This window comes from Apium graveolens, chromosome 4, assembly GCF_009905375.1.
Source record: "Apium graveolens cultivar Ventura chromosome 4, ASM990537v1, whole genome shotgun sequence".
Taxonomy (NCBI): Eukaryota; Viridiplantae; Streptophyta; class Magnoliopsida; order Apiales; family Apiaceae; genus Apium; species Apium graveolens.
In genome coordinates this window covers 38713609-38734005 of record NC_133650.1, presented here as the reverse complement: position 1 = coordinate 38734005, position 20397 = coordinate 38713609, and positions in this window count along the sequence as shown.

Genomic DNA, 20397 nt, shown 5'->3' with positions numbered 1-20397 from the left:
TTGGCCCGAAAAAATAAGGAGTATGAAGTAGGGGACCTAGTATTTCTAAAGCTATCCACTTGGAAAGGATTGATGATGTTTGGAAATAAAGGAAAGCAAAGCCCGAGATATATTGGACCGTTTGAGATTTTGAGATATATTGGGAAGTTAGCTTATGAGCTGGCCATACCCCCGAACCTGCAGCAAGTTCACAATGTATTCCATGTGTCAACGTTAAGGAGGTATAATCCGGATGCCAAACATATAGTGGAATACGAGCACGTAGACATGCAACTAGACTTAACTTATGTCGAGCAAGCAGTGATAGATAAAAAAGAACAAGTGCTTCTGAACAAGGTTATCAAGCTAGTCAGAGTTTTGTGGCAGATCCACAATATGGAAGAATCGGCTTGGGAACTAGAAAGCGCAATGCTGGAAAAGTATCCCCGTTTATTTTCTACCTGATTCCGAGAAGGAATCCTTTTAAGGAGGAGAGATTATAATAACCCCAATTTTTGTAATTAATTGAAACCCTGATGAATAGTAAATTTTGCTGATTGTGAAATATTATCAGGCGACTTTATATAGAAGTTCTTTTAAGAGAATTCTGAGTATATATCAGTGTTCAATAATGAAATTGAGTGTATGTAAAATTCGTCAGAATTTGAAAACGAGTACTTTGATTTTTACCGAAAATCCACCACACACCGAAGGAATCAATTATAAAGCATTAAGTTTGAAGGAATTAAATCCAAGGATTATAAAAGAGGATGAATAAAGGAATAAAAGATATTAAGAAGGTTTTAGGGAAACCCTAACAATAAGATCACGAATATGTTTCCTCGAGTGATCAAACGAGATTAAACGATAAATGAATAACACAACAAAAGGAAGCCAAACGAGGAAGAAATACTTGTGACAATTATAAGAGCAAGAAGCGCAACATTTGGAGCATCAATGTGAAACCAAATTAAAAGAACAATCATGATGACATCATCAATACCTTGATTAATAAACACTTGGAAAATGGATGAGGTAAGCAAGGTGATGTAAGCACTTTATTAAAGTGATCAAGCTTGATATTAACCAAGTAAATCACTTATTAATTCTTCACCAACCAAGCAAAGCAAGAAACCCTTTTTTCTTTGAATCTCTCGGCCCAAGTGAAAAAAAGGAGAAAAGGCAACTCAAAATCGAAGCTTAATTCCATCATAAATCCTAAGGTAAATTCCATGGCTGCTTCTTGTTATAACTTAGTTACCCTAAAAGTTTGAGCTCGAAAAACCATGGATAGGTAGTCCAAATAAATCATCAGAGATGATAATGAATAGTGATCATCAAGAACTAATATTGTTTTTCTTAAGGTTCCTTTGATGATCCGAGCTTAGTAAGGCTATATAAGGGCTTCTTGAGGCTTCTAGTGATTACCCACACTCCAAGAAAGGTATAAAACCCTTGAAATCTTAGTATTCAAGTTGAGTTTAATAAGTTTTAAGTATATGTTTAGAGGATTGTTAATGGATGAAAGTGTAAAGCATGTTTAAGGTTATGCTTATCTAAGTTAGTGTAATGATGGTTATTGTTAGTTGATCCATGATTTGTACTAGACAAAATTGAGTATTCTTGAGAGGTATTGACATAGAAAAGTTGTTGATGATGGGATCTTGAGTTGTTGGTTGATTTAGAATGGTTTGGTGTAATTTAAAATTTGGAAATCGTTAGCTTATAGCCGTAGTAATGCCCAATTTTATAAAACCTCTATTTGTGTGTAACTTTGGAGTTGAAAAACCCTATATTTAACATCACCACTTCCATGATTAGTTAATTCATGGTTTAAGCTTCACTTTGATGTATAAATCGTATTAATCGGATTTACGGTTAGGAGAAACGATTATTTTAAGTAACAATGTTTCGCGAAACCACCCTTACCTTATATGTAACTTTGAATCTATTTTTGAGACCCCCAAAAGACTTGTTGGATCATGAAACTTTTATGTAAAGTGTTAGAGGCAGTTAGTGTACCCTCACGAACATTTTGATTTAAAAAGATTAATTTTCGATTTTATCAAAATGATGGAGCTGAGGGTGTGCAAGTGAGAATGTTAATCAGTGACTTGAAAAATGGGCGCTAACATATATGAGAGTAAGGCTTGGTTTCATAAGTGATCAATGACTAATACCGAGTATTGTTATTGTTTATAGATTATCGGACCAACTGGAGACCTACTTTCATCCCCGGACAATCAGGCAAGTTTTCGAACCCTAATTAATGTTGTTGTGATGATTACAAGTATATTCAATATAATGCGATATAAATGCATGTATGTTTTGAAAACGTGATCTTATGATATATATGCATGCATGTTTTAAAATCATGATATTTCGATATTGAAATACGATTGTTTAACATTGAGCTTACGAGCTATATAATACCTATACTAGTGATAAACTATGATTTACAAATACCCTTAGTATACGGCATACAATTTAAACATTGTACTTTGAACTGGGAGACGATGTTCCCGAGTATGTTACGTATGGTTTTCAATAACTGTTAATCAAATAAAGTTTATTCGATAATTTTAAACTCCAAAGTAAATATTATTTTAAGTATTCATTTAAGATTTTGTTTATGAATAATTATTATTAGTGATATTATTTAAATTATTTAAGTAAAGATTTTACTTATGAATATTTATATTATTTATTAAATGAATATAAGTTTGGATATTCATTTAAGGATTTAACTCCAATTACTTTATTTTAATATATTCTTATTAGGTCACACTTTCACTGTAGAGGGGGTGAATACAGTGTTTATAACAATCAAATCAAACTTCAAGAACTTATGTAACAGAAAACAAACTTTATTTAAACAATAAACTCTGTTACAATCTGAAACTGTTATCTCTCAGTGATGAACAAAATATCACGAGAGCTGCTAGAGTTATATTAAATAATATTCTCGATAATGATAACACTTATAGTGTAAACCCTATGTCTGTGTTTATATACTACACAGTTACAAGATAATCGCTAATTGATATGGAATATAATTCTGCTTCCTAAAATATATCAATCAGATATCTTCTATTCCAAGTATTCCATTCTTCACGGAATTCCTTCTTCATGCATATCTCTTCTTATGTTTATCTTGATCTTCTTAACTTTAATCAGCTACTGTCCTTATCTGATCGTCCTTCAGCACTTAAGTTCCGATATCTATCTCCTGATGACATAAGTACTGATATCCCTTAAGTTCTGACTTCCAGTATAAGTACTGATCAGTTAAGTACTGATTTGTTCTGTTCAAATAAGATCTGAAATCTAAACATAAAACATATTAGCCATGACATTATCAAATATATCTAACAATCTCCCCCAACTTGTAAATTAGCAAAATATACAAGTTTAACAGATATTTGATGATGTCAAAAACATTAAGTACAAATGCATGAGAAATAGACAAGATAACTACAACTTACAGTCCTTAAAGCTTTTACCAATTCAACTTCTGATAACAACTTCAATCTGTATAAATATCAGAATTTAAGCAGTTGTAGATCTTCGACTTGGCTTCATCATTTTCTGATCTCTCTGATGTCAGGAGTTGTTCTGAGATAATTCTTCAACAAACATTTCTCAGCATATCTGAGTTCATCAATCATTCTCCGTTTGACATCTTTAAGCTCTGCAGTATCTTCACCAGTTTGAAATATTGCAGCTCTGAGATTATTAATCTTTGCTTTTCTCAACTCCCGATCTAGTCTTATGACATAAGCTTTGTTAGACTCTAGATTGAATTCAAGCCCCTTAATACCAAGATATGTTCTGATCTGTGCAGTATTAGGCTTCATATCAACAATATCACCATTGTGATTTCTGTACTTTGGAACATATCTGCTGTCAGACTTAACAGAATAAAGTCTTTTCTGTCTCTGAATCTGTTCCTTTAAGTAGTTTGCAGCAGTCTCTGTTATTCTGTCATCCACTTGAAGTAAGAATAATACATGCTCTAATTCTTCAAAATACTTCAATGGAATGGCATTTTGTCTTATATGATAAACCCTACCATCTGTCATGAAATACAACATAATGTATTCTTTCAAGTAGGTATGGTAAACCATCTGTACAGATTCTAGTTGATTCAATCTATCAGGAGTTGCTCTAATACCTGGTTCACTCAAGGAAGTTGGATCATCGGTAGTGTTGTGTACTCTTCTTTCATCAGCACTTCCCAATCCAGTTTTATCTCTAGCTTCCTTTCCAGTAACTACTCTTGCTTCAAAACCACTTGGAGTAGTCTTCAAAGATTGAGTCTGTTTTGCTTTAGTGAATCCTGGTAGGAGTGTTTTAGATTTATTTTCTGATATCAAGTTAACTTGAGCACTGTCAGAGGTTACTTGCTTCTTTTGAATATCAGAACTTACAATTTCTTGACTCTGAACAACTTGAGCCATGTCAGAGGTTGTTTTAAGAACTTTTCTTGAAGTCAGAGCAAGATTATCTTTTCCATCAGTAATTTCTTCTTCCTCAGGAGGTACATAAGGCTTGATAGGTTCACCAACCTTTTCTTTACCCTTGGATCTTGGATCTATCTGTGGTTGTGATCTAGCCAAAGTTCCTTCAGTATGTATCCTTTCTTTGATCACAATGCCTTTAGGTTTTGGAAGTAACTTTTTACCAGAAGCTTCAGATTTAGATGTGACTTTCTCTGATTTAAGTCTGGCTTCTTCTTCCTTTAAACTTTCCAAGTCCATCCCTGGATTTTCTTGAAGAAATAACTGTCTTGACATTTCCTCATCAAGATCTAGAAGTTCATCAGAACTTATCCTTTTACCAGCAGCAGAATTTATTCTTTTCCCAGTATCAGAACTTGTTCTGTGACTAGCTTGTCTTGATGTAAACCTTCTACCTTGACTATGACCACTACCCATTCCAGAGTTTCCTTGGTCATCTTTTCCATCATCCTTTCCTTGCAGTGACTTGTTGGTTTTGCATTTGGACTTAATTACCTTCTCCCCCTTTTTTGCATCAGCAGGTAATAAAAGAGAGATAAGTAGTTCCACTGAGGTCTGGATTTCAGTAAGTTGCGATTGCTGAGAAGCTTGATTTGTCAGAATTTGATCAATCTGAGCTTGTTGCTTCTCTTGAGTTTTCTCAATATAAGCAACCCTGTCAATGGTAGGTTGGAAGAACTTTTTCTTATCAATTTTCCAAACTTGTTCCTGTTTGATAAAGTTCTCCTGAATCTTGTGTAGCTCTGCATGAGTGTTGGAATGAAGACCTTGAAGATGTTTAGTACTCAATGCAGTGACTCGAAGCTGGGTTTTAAAATCATCAGAATATAACATTTCATCAGCTTTAGTCAAGTGCTCATTAAGATGTAAAGCATTTGGAACACAGGAAACTGAGTTCCATTCCTTAGTCCACTCCTGACCTGCAGGAGTTTCACTCCAAGGTACTGGTGCATCCCTGATAACAAACTCCTTTACCAGTTCAGACTTAGGAAGAGTCAGTGGAGGAGTATGTCCTGAAGGACCTGCTTCATTAGCATCTACAGTTGTAGCAGCTTCACCAGTATCTCCAACATTTGCAGCATCAGAACTTAGAGAATCAGTATCTTCTGATAATACAACTGTGTGAGTAGCAATGGAGGCTTCAACATCCTCTAATTGCTGATCTGATACTAAGTTCTGATCAACAACCATATCCTGATGCTCACCTAAAATCTGATCATTAGCATCTTGATGCAGAGAAGGTGTTAGTGATAACTCAGGAGTTTGAACAGCATCAGTAACAGGTGTTGTGGAAGGATTATTTGCTGTTGGAGCTTCTAAGAAAAGTATTTCAGGCACAACCAGGTTCTGAATATCAATTTCAGCACTTGTGCCTGGATCAACAAGAGACATAGAAGGTGAATTAGCCTTGTCAGATACAGGTTCCTGAGATGGAGTTGATGAAGAAGAAGTGACTGGAGCAAATTCCTTGTCTTGTGAGATCAGAGATTCCTGATCCCCTTCCTTAGCTGCTTCCTCCTCATCATCTGAAACTAGCCTCTGTGCCCTCTGTTTCTTGTACTTCCTTGTTGATTTGGATTCCTTGGGAGTTTCAGGAACCGTCATACGTCTAAGCCTCTTGAGAAGCCTAGAACCCCCAATTGCAGAATCCTTCTGAGAAGTTGCCTTCTCAGCTTCATTTACCACAGGTTCTGAAAAGGGAATCTGATCCTCAGAATCTGATTCATCTCTCAAAGTAATCCTCCTCTTCTTCTGAGATGTTTGAGGAACGGTCTTTGTTCTCTTTGGCTTAGAGGATGTAGGCTTCACAGTAGGTGCTGAAGAAGAAGGTTGAGCAGTCTGTGAAGTGGAGAGATAGGATTTGAGATAAGTTCTGAGGGTAGGTTGAGTAGAATGAGAGGTAGGGACTGAGGTTGATGGATTTTGGTTATGGTGAGTGGGTTGCACATTTGAGTAAACAGATTTGTAAGTAGCAGGATCAGCATTTACCAGAATCTGTTTCACAGACTGAGGAATCTGTAATTGTCTCACCATTGATTTCTTTGTGTCAGCATTTATCAGGTCGTTAAAGTACCTTTTTGCAACCTTAAAAGGTGGGGTTTGAGTGCTGACTAATTGGGGTTCAGCAGTACAATACGTATAAATAAGTTGACAGAATCTAGCAAAATAAACAACATCTCGATCCTCTGTCATCCTATCCCCAATAAAACCAATTATTCCAGTTGCAAAATCAAAATGAGTTTGATGGATAATAGCATACTTGATGTGCTGACTCAGAATTGGGATGGCATCAAAATTTGAACACTTGTTGCCAAAAGCCTTGGTGATGCAATCGAAGAAGAAACTCCATTCTCTTCTGATATTAGCCCGTTTCAACTGTCCAAGTTTCGTCAGACTCTTTTCATATCCCAAATCAGTCATTAATCCCCGAAGTTCTGATTCCTCTGGTATAGAGAAGGTACATTCTTCTGGAAGATGTAATGCTCTTCGTACTGTACCAGGAGTGACTACATAGGAAGAATCACCCACTTGGAAGATAATACTGGGAGTTCCTCGTTTACCACCATCATCAAAAACTCCAGTCCTCCAGAACCGCAGAACTTGTTGACTTGAAAAGAATTCAGGCTGAGTTAAGGCGTACCCAACCTCACTATGTGCAAGAAGATCTTGCACAAAATGCAATTCAGATGGAGCTTCAGCATGATCAAGAATTGCAGTATAGTTGTTTGGAACAAACTTTGCTCCATCAATGATTAAATCCTTTGGTGCCATGTGAAAAAAATATTGAAATTCAAGTATGCCTGTTAGGTGTTTGAGATAATGTCTGTTATGAAAAACCAACGTGAGAAAGAATGAGAAAGAGAGTAAAAGTAAGAAGAGAGATAAAGTATAAAGAAAATAAAAGATTAAAGAAATCTTCTCTCTGTTGTTCTTATACTCTAAAAAAAATGTTACCGTTGGACACCTGTCAGACATGCAGTAATAACGGATAGTTACTGGGCTCGAGAAAACAGGAATGATTACTTATCCAGTTGCCGTGTTTTAAGGAAAAACCGTTCCATTTATCAAGAGACACAGTTTTAATTCAAAATTGAAACCGTTAGCACTGATTGAAGTATTTTTCACTGCAACATTAATATTCTGAAAATGAATCAAGTTAAAAATGACCGAGATAATTTCGATGAATAAGTGCTGACAAAGAATCAGAACTTAAATAAAGACAAAATTTAAATGGTCATCAGAATATCAAGCAGGATTTAACAACACAAAATAAAATAACTCAGAGACAAAATCTTGAAGTAAAAACAGTTTTCATTAATATATCAAGTCAATACATATATGAAATAGAAATTACATCAATACAAGATTTTCCCTAAGCTTCTAATCCTAACGTCAACAGCTTTAGTCCTAGCTAAGAAGCCTGACAAAGCTGAGGATGAAGAAGAACAGGAAGAAGACGAGATTAAGTCATCTTCCTCTTCCTATCTTCGACAAACAAGATAGCGAGTCGAATGATTCGCTCTTGCTGACGGATAGCTTCCCGCCTTTCCTCCTCCAGGCGCTCCAGATGGCGATGGTAATCCATCTCGAAGAATAGAAGGTGAGCCAGCACCTCCTGTGGGACAGAGTCCCAGATCTCCTCAGGAATGGCTGTTATATGCCACTCCTGCTGCCACTCGGCATAACTGAGCTCCATTGTGAAGGTTTGTGTGTTCAAAAACATGTTGTATCGAACCATTGTGTTTTTGACAGAAGAAGGAGGATAATTGTGTGAGAAGAATGTGATGGAAAGACTGATATGAAGTGGTTGCATATATAGGCAAGAGAATGCCAAGAGACGCAAAGATATTTAATGCTGACAGGTAGAATTAATTCTACCTCGTCTCCCTAGACTTTGAAAAAGAATAACAGTCATTGGAAAGAGGAATCATGGTCTAGACCGCACAAGACACAAGAAACAGTGGACTGTTCAAGTACAAAACCATTAATCCTAATCATAGTGACTATTAATCTTCCACTTCAACATATGCGAGTACAAACTGAGACTGTTATTAAATTTCATTCAAAGATAAGCCAAGTAAAGGTTTAGACTGAGAAATCAGAACTTAGACCTATACCAGAACTTAACAGTCATCAGAACATAATGTCTTAACTCGAAAAGGGAATGCCCATCTTAGTAAATCCTCATACAGGTTCTGAGTTATGAACGTCAGAACTTAATCATCAGAACGTGTAACTAGAACTTGTCCTCAGAATTTGTGTAAAAGTGACACAATGACTGTTTATCTAAAATAACATAGACCACCACAGAAATTTTCATCATTCAGATGGAGTGATTAGTGTGTGCATTAAGCTAAATAACAGACAAAGAGTAAAGTCTGATCTACTTCAGTACATCTTAGAAATAAGTCATAATTAAAATTTTGCTAAAGAGCTGTCATTATCCTGAAACCTACTGATAAATGAGTTCATGCATGAGTCCACCTCAACTGTTGTTGTGCTAATTTTATGCATCTTTTGAAATTCTATTTTACAGAGGCTTCTCAGTGTAAGTGAGTCACGACTGTTTATCAGAATTTATGCTATTATCAGTGTATTTCTCCAGTAATCATAGAGTGTGAAAAGTCACCAAGAAAATATTTTGCTTTTCTAATGCATATTTACTTAATACCAGCAATGCACTTGGGTCGTCCCTTTCACATTTTTACTCTAGATCTCAAAGGAGTACCTGGTATTATTCTTTGATTCTTTTTCTTCTTCTTTTGATAAGTGAGGTTTATCAGCACTTAGTACATTCAGCAGTTTTACTAGAATCAGAACTTAAACAGATGAGTAGCATTATTCTAATTTGGGACTTAGTAGTAAGATGAATAAAGTAAACTAAACTAAGCTCAAGTATCAGAATTTGCTTGTGTCATAAGATTTCCACAGAAATAATTACTTCTTTCATGGGATCATTTGTGTATTGAAGACTAGTAGGTCAGTATCTAGCACAATTATCCTCATAGGATTGAATAGTTACTGAAACAGACATATCACTTATCAGAGTTTAGAAACATATATCAGACAACAGTCAGTACGTAAAGACATTTATCAATTAATGCACAGAATATACAAAGAGATTAATTCTGTAAATACTGATCATAAAGTCTGATAACATAGAACAAGTTTAAGCAGATTTAGAGAAAGAACCTGAAATCATTCCAAGTTCATTTACCAATTTTGAAAAGGTAGCTTCACACAGTGGTTTTGTGAAGATATCTGCTACTTGTTGATCTGTGGGAACAAAATGCAATTCTACTGTACCTTCATCCACATGTTCCCTGATGAAATGGTACCTGATGCTGATGTGCTTTGTCATAGAGTGTTGAACTGGATTACCTGTCATAGCAATAGCACTTTGATTATCACAGTAAATAGGGATTTTGAAATATGTTAACCCATAATCCAGTAACTGATTCTTCATCCAAAGAATCTGTGCACAGCAGCTTCCTGCAGCAATATACTCTGCTTCTGCAGTTGATGTGGAAATTGACTTTTGTTTCTTGCTATACCAAGAAACCAACCTGCCTCCAAGAAATTGGCAGCTTCCACTTGTGCTTTTCCTGTCAATTTTGCAACCTGCAAAATCTGCATCTGAGTAACCTATTAATTTAAAATCTGATTCTCTAGGATACCATAATCCTAGATCAGCTGTTCCTTTAAGATACTTAAAGATTCTTTTTACAGCTGTTAAGTGAGGTTCTCTTGGATCTGCTTGAAATCTTGCACAAAGACAGGTAGCAAACATGATATCTGGTCTACTAGCAGTTAGATAGAGAAGTGAGCCAATCATACCTCTGTAATCAGTAATATCTACTGAATTACCAGTATCCTTATCCAATTTTGTTGCAGTGGCCATGGGAGTGGATGCACTTGAACAGTCTTGCATTCCAAATTTCTTCAGCAAGTTTCTGGTGTACTTAGATTGACAAATAAAAGTTCCTTCTTCACTCTGCTTGACTTGAAGGCCCAGAAAATAACTGAGTTCTCCCATCATACTCATCTGATATCTTGACTGCATTAGTTTGGCAAACTTTTTGCAAAGTTTGTCATTTGGAGACCCAAAAATAATATCATCAACATAAATCTGGATCAAAAGTAAGTCCTTGCCATGGTTGAGATAGAACAGTGTTTTGTCAATAGTTCCTCTGTTGAATCCACTTTCCAGAAGAAACTGAGCTAAAGTCTCATACCATGCTCTAGGAGCTTGCTTAAGTCCATAAAGTGCTTTATCAAGCCTGTAGACATAATCTGGATGTTTGGAATCTACAAAGCCTGGAGGTTGTTCAACATATACTTCCTCTTCCAATTCTCCATTGAGAAAAGCACTTTTCACATCCATTTGAAAGACAGTAAACTTTTTGTGAGCAGCATAAGCCATGAATATCCTTATGGCTTCTAACCTAGCAACTGGAGCAAATGTTTCATCATAGTCAATTCCCTCCTGTTGAGAATATCCTTTTGCAACCAGCCTTGCTTTGTTCCTTACAATTATGCCATCACTGTCAGTTTTGTTTCTGAATACCCACTTTGTACCAACAACCGATCTATTCTTAGGTCTTGGCACTAAGGTCCAGACTTTGTTTCTTTCAAATTCATTCAATTCTTCCTGCATTGCTTGCACCCAATCAGCATCTTGAAGAGCTTCTTCCACTTTCTTTGGCTCAGACTGAGAGAGAAAAGAATTGTAAAGACATTCATTCGAAGTACCTGTTCTAGTTCTGACACCTGCCTCAGGATTTCCAATTATCAAATCAGGTGTATGTGATTTTGTCCACTTCCTTGTAGATGGAAGATTTTCTCTAGAACTGGATGCTCCCCCATGATTCATGCTGTCTTCGGTTTCATTTTCTGATGCTCCCCCTGAAACTATGCTCTCTGAGTTGGATCCTTCAGTATTTAGATTTTCAGTACTGTCAGTACTTGGCTTATCAGAACTTGACGAATCAGAATTTGAAGAGCCAGATGTATGTTCTGATGCTTCTTGAGATGTGATAATATCTTGAGTATGCTCCCCCTGCATTGGTGCATCTTCCTTTGACGTAGTCACCACAGTTTCAATAACATCAGAGTTTAATCCATCAGAATTTACAGTATCAGGACTTAGATTGTCAGGACTTGAGGTATCAGAATATGAATCTTCATTTTCAAATCTCAGCTGATCATGATCAATGCAATCTTCAAGTCCAGTGATCTTCTTGTCATCAAAAGAGACATTGATAGATTCCATGACCACTTTTGTTCTCAAATTATAGACTCTGAAGGCTTTTGTAGAAAGTGGATATCCCACAAAGATTCCCTCATCAGCTTTTAGATCAAACTTGGATAGTTGTTCAGGATGAGTCTTGAGAACAAAACACTTACATCCAAATACATGAAAGTATTTGAGATTTGGCTTCTTGTCCTTCACCATCTCATATGGTGTTTTTCCATGCTTGTTAATGAGTGTTGCATTTTGAGTAAAACAAGCAGTCTGCACAGCTTCAGCCCAGAAATAGGTTGGAAGCTTTGCTTCTTCAAGCATTGTTCGTGCAGCTTCAATGAGAGTTCTATTCTTCCTTTCAACAACTCCATTTTGCTGTGGAGTTCCAGGAGCAGAAAATTCCTGCTTTATTCCATGATTTTTGCAGAACTCTTCCATTATCAGATTCTTGAATTCAGTGCCATTATCACTCCTCAAAATTTTCACAGAATCTTTGATCAATTTATCCAGATGTTTGACATGATCAGTCAGGATAGATGCAGTTTCACTTTTTGTGTGCAAGAAATACACCCATGTGTATCTGGTGAACTCATCTACTATGACCAACGCATATTTCTTCTTTGCAATAGACATGACATTCACTGGACCAAATAGATCAACATGAAGCAGATAATAAGGCTCAAGAATTGATGATTCAGTCTTGCTCTTGAATGAAGATTTTCTTTGTTTAGCCTTCTGACATGAGTCACAAAGACCATCAGGAACAAACACTGATTTTGGCAGTCCTCTCACAAGATCTTTCTTGATCAGTTCATTTATCTTGTTGAAGTTTAAATGAGAGAGTTTCTTGTGCCAATTCCAGCTTTCTTCAGTTGAGGCTCTACTTACTAAACAGATTGCAGAACCATCAGAACTTGTTGAAAGCTTAGCTTCATAAATGTTACCACGCCTGAATCCCTTCAGAACAATTTTTCCTTTAGATTTACTAACTATTTCACAATGTTCTGCAAAGAAATCAACATGATAACCTCTGTCACAGATTTGACTTATACTCAGTAAGTTGTGTTTAAGTCCTGAGACCAGAGCTACATCTTTAATGATGACATTCCCAAGATTGATATTGCCATATCCCAAAGTTTTTCCAATGTTGCCATCTCCATAAGAAACACTTGGGCCAGCTTTCTCCACAAAGTCTGATAGCAGGGCCTTATTTCCAGTCATATGTCCTGAACATCCACTGTCCAGAACTAAAATATTTTTCCTGTTGCCCTGCAATCAAAAAGACCACTAATTATTAGTTTTAAGGACCCAGACTTGCTTGGATCCTTTGGCCTTTTTAGGTTTGTTAACATTTGCAGCGGATTTAGCATCAGATTTTATGTTAACAGTTTTCTTATCAGAACTTATACTACCAGACTTTGAATCAGAACTTACACTAGAAGGAACAACAGAAACTTTCTTTAAAGAAGGTTTTATTTGATAGTAATCATAGTACAAACTATGATATTCCTTACAAGTATAAATGGAATGCCATAAACTACCACAATGAAAACAAGGATTTTGTGGTTTGTATCTAACAGACTGACTTTTAACTCCTGACTTTGTAGATAAGGAGTTAATATTCTTATTCTTCCTGCAAAAAGAAGCCAGATGGTTAGAACTTCCACAGTTATGACATGCTTTCCTAGGAGCATCAGGAACAGATTTATAGTTATTGCTTTTATTCACACCTTCCTTTCCATTCCTGTTTTTCCTAGATGATTTTACCTTGTTTGCATTCTTAACATCTTTCAGCTTATGCTTAAGCTGCTTCTTTGTCATTAAGCCTATGTTAACTTCAGCTGTCTTTTCCTGTTTTAGTTTGTCAGAAGCTAATTCCTTTTTAACTTCTGATTTCTCATTTTCAGATTTTTCAGTTACAAACTTAACAGGTTTTAACTTCGGCTTTTGCTTATCAACAGGCTTAATTTCTACAGTTCCTTTTTCATTTTTATTTTCTCCATAGCCTAAGCCCTCTTTCCAGTTTCCACTGCTTAGCAAATTTTGAGTTGTTTTGCCAGAGTTAGTCCAAGTTCTGATAATCTCTCTCTCCTTTTCTAACTCAGTTTTTAGAGATTCATTCATTTTTAGCACTTCATCCCTAACATAAAAAGCATCATCTCTATCCTGCTGAGTTTGATGGAACATGACTAACTCTTTTTCTAAAAAATCATTTCTTTTCCTAAAAGCAAGATTTTCAGAAGTTAATCTTTCACATGTTAAAGTTTGATCTCTATAACTAACAAACATGGTTTTAAGATATCTTCTCAACTCATTAATATCATCAGTATGAAAAGCATAAGTAGTCTGAGGTACCTTTGTTTCAGCAGCTTCAGAACTGCTCTCAGAACTTGATTTATCAGCATTTGCCATCAATGCATAGTTCTCCTCACTTTCAGAGTCTGAGGTGTCTGTCCAGCTTTTCTGCTTTGTGACAAGAGCTTTGCCTTTGTCACTCTTGGTCTTCTTGCAATCAGGAGATATGTGGCCTTTCTCACCACAATTATAACATTTAACATTAGCGTAATCTCCTCTGTCAGACTTTCCTCCTCTTCCTTCAGATCTTCTGAAATTCTTCTTATCAGAACTTATGCCTTTCCTGGAGAACTTCTTTCCCTTCCTGAACTTCCTGTATGCAATCTTTGTGATTCCTTTCACCATAAGAGCACACAGCTTCATCATCTCCTCATCAGCATCAGTTTCAGGCAAGCTTTCAGAATCTGAGTCATCATCACTCTCAAAACTTGATGACTCAGTATCAGACTTTATGATAAGAGCTTTACCCTTGTCTTTCTTTGAGGAAGGTGGTTTGGGGGATTCCTCTTCAGCCTTGAGAGCAACTGTCCTTGACTTTCCTCCTTTCCTCTTGCTTCTTTGTTCCATCTCAAGTTCATGAGTCTTGAGCATTCCATAGATTTCATCAAGAGTTGTTTCATCAAGATTATAGTTGTCTCTTATTGTTGTTGCCTTCAAATCCCAACATTCAGGAAGAGCTAACAGGAATTTAAGGTTTGTATCTTCAAGATCATACTCCTTATTTACTAATGACAAGTCATTCAAGAGTTTAACAAATCTATCATATACATCAGTCAATGACTCATTAGTCCTAGAGTCAAAGTGTTCATACTCTTGAGTGAGTATTGTCTTCCTGTTCTTCTTAACTGTTTCAGTTCCTTGACACCTTGTCTCCAGTGCATCCCATATCTCCTTAGCAGTCTTGCAGTTGATTACCCTGTTTGACATTACATTATCAATGGCACTATGCAATAAGTGTCGTACCTTGGCATCCTTGGCAATAGATGCTATATCTTCAGCAGTGTAATCACTCTTTTCCTTTGGTACGGTCATTGCTGCTTCACCTGCAACTACAACAGCGAGCTTGGTAGGTTTGTGAGGCCCTTCCTTGATTCTATCAAGGTATTCTGGATCTGTTGCTTCCAGAAACATGGTCATCCTTACCTTCCATATGGGATATTCAGATGGTCTCAATATGGGAACTCTGATAGTCTCATATCGACTCTGAGTTGATGTCTTTGATGATTCCTCAGTTTTGGTAGGCTTAGTTGGAGTTTCTGTGTCAGACATGATTGTGTTTGGATCTTTAACTGTATGTGTGTTAACAGAAGGCTCTGATACCACTTGTTAGGTCACACTTTCACTGTAGAGGGGGTGAATACAGTGTTTATAACAATCAAATCAAACTTCAAGAACTTATGTAACAGAAAACAAACTTTATTTAAACAATAAACTCTGTTACAATCTGAAACTGTTATCTCTCGGTGATGAACAAAATATCACGAGAGCTGCTAGAGTTATATTAAATAATATTCTCGATAATGATAACACTTATAGTGTAAACCCTATGTCTGTGTTTATATACTACACAGTTACAAGATAATCGCTAATTGATATGGAATATAATTCTGCTTCCTAAAATATATCAATCAGATATCTTCTATTCCAAGTATTCCATTCTTCACGGAATTCCTTCTTCATGCATATCTCTTCTTATGTTTATCTTGATCTTCTTAACTTTAATCAGCTACTGTCCTTATCTGATCGTCCTTCAGCACTTAAGTTCCGATATCTATCTCCTGATGACATAAGTACTGATATCCCTTAAGTTCTGACTTCCAGTATAAGTACTGATCAGTTAAGTACTGATTTGTTCTGTTCAAATAAGATCTGAAATCTAAACATAAAACATATTAGCCATGACATTATCAAATATATCTAACAATTCTTTAAACAATAATTTATTTAGGGAATAAGATGTAAATATTCATTAAATATTTTTAAATGAGATTGAAAAATGATTCATATTATTTAAATCCTCTTTGGCCTTCAATATTTTCGAAGAATATTTTTGAACTTTATCAAGATTATTTTAAATGTAAAGAGAAGAACCAAACCCTATTTTCAAATTTAAATCTTTCTTTACGGAGGATATTTAAATATTCGCTCAAAATATAGAGGATCCTGCTCAACGAAGGGTTTTATATTCGCAACAAAGTTGCTGAAAGATAAAGTAAGAGAGTTTTTATTACTTACCTAATATTAGGGAAGTAAGACATGAACCAAGTTAATCCATTAACAAGCATCGCATGGGAAATATTGGTAAGTTTACCATTTCCAAGCTGATATGACTTCTTTATGGAGTCCTATCAACAAGTTTCTACATGGGGAAAAGGGAGGCGAACTTAACATTTTAGGGTCATGGATTTTAATCGAACTACGAGTTGGCATAAAAGGATGAGTGGCTCCGGTCCAGCATTATTTATTAGTCCCAAATAGCCATGAAGTTCTGGGAAGGCTGTTCATTCTTTAGGAGTCCAGTGATCGGTGGACAAGTAAATTCGACTTTCCTCCACTACATGTAGGTAAAAGTGGGGTTGTACGATAGCGACTGATCATCGTAAGTTGCACATCGTGGTGCAACATTACTCCATAAAGTAGTTCATCATACAGATTTGATATTTTCTGCAACATTATCGAGAGCACCCCGATTGAAAAGCTACGGATGGGTGACCGATAAGTGTTGGCAGGGTCAAGCGCTCAAAATGATGTTCTGAAAATGAAGTATCTCGTAACTTCATCTTTTAAATGATATCCCGAGAATTGATTTTACTTGAGGGGACAAAAGCCCTCAAGAAGTTTTTTACAAAAATGATATATATACAGAATCACCTTGTAACTTCAACTATATGAATTATATTTGAAACTTTGTTTATACTTTGCACAACAGAAAGATTTTACGAAAAAGATATATATATATATATACATATATATATACTAAAGTACCTCGTAACTTCATCATTTAAAATATATTGATATAGAGTTTAAATAATGCATGACAAAGAATTTCAAAAATTATATGAAAAAGATATTTTGCATTTTTGATCAATTATATATTATCTTGTGGGTTTTGTTTTGTTGCTCACTCTTGCGTTATATATTTATCACATAACAACAACTAAGCAAGATGGCCAGACTCAACTGCACCTCACGTAAGATCTTGGGAAACACCCCGCGACTACCCGTTGTGATCATAGCCATCATTGCTGTAGAGGTAGATCTACTGTAGGCTTGGCTTTCAGCTTTTAGGATTTAAAGTTTTTTATAATTATGACTTGTGTAATATAATTGCAAGGAACTTGTAAAATTATTACTTAATCATTTTGGATTTGTAATAACTCATACCTTGTGGATCTTATGACTGATAATTATCCCAATTTGATCTCTGGGACTATAACATTTTGTGTATTATTGCGGGGTCACAACATGCAGTTATTTATTTTGGTTTAAGTTTTATTAATAAAAAGGAAGACCATGACAACTCGGATCCCCAACCCCGGATCTAGGGGTGTTACAGAAATGGTATCAGAGCTACACGTTATAAACCTCAGAGATGATGCGACATTAAAATAATAAATTCACTAAGATAATGATAAGAACTCTTGTCAAGTTCGTAGTTGGGCTACTTAATGTAGTAATGACAGTTAAAACCCTTATGGGAACCCTTATACATATCATGGTAGTAACATAATTCGTTTAATATGTAGGAGCGATAGGATGCGAGCCTTGAGATGTATGAGAAAGAGAACGACGATGCGTTGCTACGTGCTGAGGATCAGATTGAGCCTACTGAGGACCCAGATGAGGATGTTGCTGATGAGGAGGATCCGTCAGTGGATATTGAGCCACTTGTTTATGAGGAGTCTGATGAGGGGGATCCCATAAAGGATACTGAGACACTTGATTATGTGGATTCCGATGAGGAGGACCCAGAGGAGGTTTAGGCTGCGAAGGATACTGAAAAGCTCTATGATGAGGCCCATGTTGAGGAGCCTATTGATGATGTTGTTGGGTACACTAAAACTCAACTGCCTCCACTCCCTACTGCTAGAGCCCCTACCCCTCCACCACTACCACGTAGCCCTTCTAATGATGACTTTGAGTATCTTACCCCCGAGGCCCAGAAGATTAAGGATGCCCCACTAGCTCAACCAGATACCCCACCCCATGCCCCCATGGAAGGAGTGTTTTTGTTCCTGCATAGATGGATAGTGGATAAGGTGAGTTCACAGTTGGCCATTGTTGACGCCACATTGGATGAGGCGAGGAGGGAGTTGGATGCTGAGAGAGCTACCAGGTTTGCACTCCTTCATAAGAGGAGAGCCGCCATCCCTCGAGCAGCTAGGTGGGAGTAGACTAGGATTGAGCTTAGGACTCGATTGAGGATTCGATCTCCTCGTGAAGGTAGGGATGGAAGGGTGTCCAGGACAGAGGCGGAGGATATCGTCAAACTGCGATGGCTAGGGTGAGGCATATGACCCGTACTGATGATAATTAAGAGGTGGTGATGTAGTAGTCTAGCTTTCTAGTTACAGATGGCCATAGTAGAGTGCCGATTTTCCGGGATAGTTTCACTTGTAGATTATTATTCTTTTTCTGACTAGACAGATAGAATGATGTATTTCACTTTTGACCAGATGTTGGTAGGACTGATGTACTTTTGACTGGGTCAGATTATGTATTTCGAGTACCATGTATATATTTGTTTCCTTTCAGTTCAGTTTAGTTCTTTTGTGATGAGATTACCAAATTATTCTTACTATTTATCTGCATTTCTTGCAATTAAAACTGTCATATCTATATAGAACTATATGATTCATTTTCAAAATATGTGATGACTATACAGGGTAAAACTTTATACAAATGATTAAAACTTAATATTTAAATTCCAAAATTATCATCAATATGCGGCCAAGAAGAATGGGAACTAGGGAAAACCCAGGGTTTGAGGACCAGGGAAGCCATAACCAAGATGGAAGGAAACAAGAACACAGTGAAGAGGAAGATATGGATTATAATGAACAGGATTACTCCTATTAAGGGGAAGAAGAGGACACCTTGAATGTTATAGAATTTGAAGTAGAGGAAACTGAAGTTGCATCAAGGAGAAAACCCAGGCATGGATCCCATGGGAAAGTTTATGCACTTACTCAGGAAAAGCCTGAAATGTTACCCAAATCCATTACCCCAGGGAAATAATAATGATGTGGAAAATTCTTTCAGAGCCTTTAAGTCACTTAAGCCCCCTGAGTTCCACGGATTAGTTGACCCAGTTGAGATAAGAGCATGGCTGAAGAAGATGGAGAAGTCCTTTGAGATTTTAAGTATTGATGAGGCACAATAGATTGTATTTTCTACGTATCTTCTGAAGGGAGAGGCCAACTATTAGTGGGAGGCCAAGAGAAACATTGAGACATATGATATCATAACCTAGGAGAGGTTCAGTCAATTATTTTTGAAAAAGTACTTCTCGAGGTTTGAGGAGAATCAGATTGAGCTCAAGTTTCTGGAACTAAAGCGGAATAATTTATTAGTAGCGGAATATGAGGCTAAGTTTATAGAGTTATCAATATTTGTGCCAGAGTTTTTGAATACTAAGGAGAAGAAAGCAAGAAGGTTTCAATAGGGATTGAAGCAATGGATTCATAATAGGGTGGCAATTTTTGAGCTTATGAACTATGCCACCCTGGTGCACAAGGCAACCATTGTGGAAGCCGGAAGCGAATCGATGTAGAAGGAAAGAAAGAAGGGAGAGAGGAAAAAGAAGACTATGAGTATAGGCAAAGGTTCTGCAAGGGGGAAACTTCCCAAGCAAGTTTAACCGAGGAGCAGGGTCCCTACCAGGAAAGAGTGTTGGATTTAAAGGACCTACGAGTGTAAATGTGAGCCCGAGTGGCCAGATATCAGGAATGTCCTATTCCAACCAATCTCGCCCCCATTACCAGCATGCAATACTTGGGGAAGGATGCATTCCGTGTTGTGTAGAGTGAAAGCAATAACCTATTTTAATTCTGGTCGGGAGGGTCACTATTCTACCAATTGTACCTCTCCAACCCCGGTTTTCAAGAATACCATCACTTATTTTCAGTGTGGATGTCGAGGTACATGAAAAGGATTTCCCATTGAACAAATCAGTGGCTTCAGGGGCGAGCAAGGATGCCTTCAACAAACCACCAAGTGGTAGGACATTTAACATGATAATTCGGGATGCTATGAAAGACTGAGATGTGATAGCAGGTAACCTTTCTTTTAATTCAG